Source organism: Pseudophryne corroboree, chromosome 9 (assembly GCF_028390025.1).
Source record: "Pseudophryne corroboree isolate aPseCor3 chromosome 9, aPseCor3.hap2, whole genome shotgun sequence".
Taxonomy (NCBI): Eukaryota; Metazoa; Chordata; class Amphibia; order Anura; family Myobatrachidae; genus Pseudophryne; species Pseudophryne corroboree.
Genome location: NC_086452.1, coordinates 49,214,663 through 49,216,527, shown reverse-complemented (window position 1 = coordinate 49,216,527; position 1,865 = coordinate 49,214,663). Strand labels below are relative to the sequence as shown.

At 52.0% G+C, this 1,865-nt stretch overlaps 1 pseudogene; it reads left to right on the top strand.

Moving 5' to 3' along the window:
* Positions 1-656: 656 nt before the first annotated feature.
* On the top strand, positions 657-772 carry LOC134959568 (U6 spliceosomal RNA; annotated as a pseudogene).
* The last annotated feature ends 1,093 nt before the right edge of the window (positions 773-1,865 follow it).

The window sequence follows — 1,865 nt, the reverse complement described above, 5'->3', positions numbered from 1 at the left end:
CGCAGCTGCATTCAAAATGGATTGTAGTGGTGAGAGTCTATGTTTCTCCTTCATCCACTAGGGGCCACTGGAGCGTAGTTACAATGGGGATATAGTAGGCAGTAATTGGGAGCTGGCACTTTAAAATTCTCAACCTGTGGCTAGCTCCTCCCCTACTATCTCCCCTCCAAGCCAGTCTTAGTATGTGCCCGATGTGAGCTGGTTCACTTGGGTTTAGCTGAAGAAATTTTTCTTTTTTCTTTATTATTTTATTTTTCTTTCTTACAGACTGGCAGCTCTGCCACTGCCAGTCTGCACCGTGGGAGCTGCCGGCGGGGTCCCATCGCAGCTGCGTGCGGCTAGGGATGGGCCCCGGCTGAGGGAGACACTGAGCTCTCCTGAGTCGGCGGACACCGCTGCGTGCGGCGCGTGTCGCGGCCACTCCATCCAGCAGAAGATTCCGGCAGCATGGCAGCGGTGAGTATCAAAAATGGCCGGACACCGCTGCGTGCGGCTCGTGTCGGGGCCACTCCATCAGAAGATGAGTACAAAAGGGACCGGACACCGCTGCGTGCGGCGTGTGTCGGAGCCTCGGGGTCGAGTTGGAGTACGCCTAAAGTGTGGTGAGTACAAACATCCCCCCTTGTCACTGATGTATGTTTTATCATGTGTTTGAAGTGCTTGCTTCGGCAGCACTAAATTGGAACGATATAGAGAAGTTTAGCAAAGCCCCTGCGCAGCATGAGCCCTGTGCAAGGATGACATGCAAATTCTTGAAGCGTTCCATATAATCCTGACCAGAATTAAACAGTTTCAGTTTTCAACATAGGTATGGTCCCCTATACTCCAGTCATAGAAGGCTGGAGTGCATCAAAGGCGCTTAATAATTTGAACTTGGCGCCATTATATGGGGGGCGGAGCTTCAGCCCGCTCTGTAAGCGGGCTCAGCGCTCTTCACTACCCGGCTGCAGAAGGCAGCCGGGGGATACACAGTGAGAATAGAAGCTGTATGCCAGAGTCTAAGGAGCATACTTAGCACATTATTATTTGCAAAAGTGAGTCATTATTGCTCACACAGCTAGGCTCCAGACTCTGGCACACAAGGTCACATGGGACTCGGTGCATGAAACGCTCCCCGGCCACAGCTTACAAGCGGCCGGGGAGATACAGGGCGCTTCCCGCTTATGGTAGAGCAGGTTTAAATTTGGCGCCGAAGCGGAGGGGGCGGAGCTAACTCCCGCTCTGTTCGGCGGGCTAAGCGCACTCCGTCCCCCGGCCGCTACAGGACACGCCGCTGCACTGTCACACCGCTCCCCGGCCGCTGCAAGCTCCCTTCCCTCTCCGGGCTGTTCAGGGAGGATAAAGGTAGGATGTGGGGGTGAAGGCTATTCCCGCTTTGCTCAGCGGGCTCCCGGCGGCGGATCGCAGCGTTCACTGCCTCTAGACACAAATCCTGTCTCAGGGGGGGTTTTTAAATTTTCTGTGCAGGGAGTTGCTGACATTCCTCCCTGCAGGAGAGTCCTCTGACAGGCATTTCATACAGGAGCCTGCTCTATTACAGGAGCTGGGGCTCATCTCATAATGATTCAAAAATGTGCACAATTTATTTACCATACATATACTACAGTATTTATCTACCCTAATGGGTTCACATACAGGGTTGGATTCACTGTGGGTGTGTATATATATATATATATATAGATGTGTATGTATGAATATATATATATATAGATGTGTGGAGGTATGTATATAGATATATGCATACAATGCCGTATATAGGGCAGTGCGGATGGTGTGGTGGTTGGCGTTGCTGCCTTGCGGCATGGAGGGCGTGGGTCTGGTTCCTACCAGTGCCCTACTTTTGTGTAGTTTGTACAGAGGTGTCC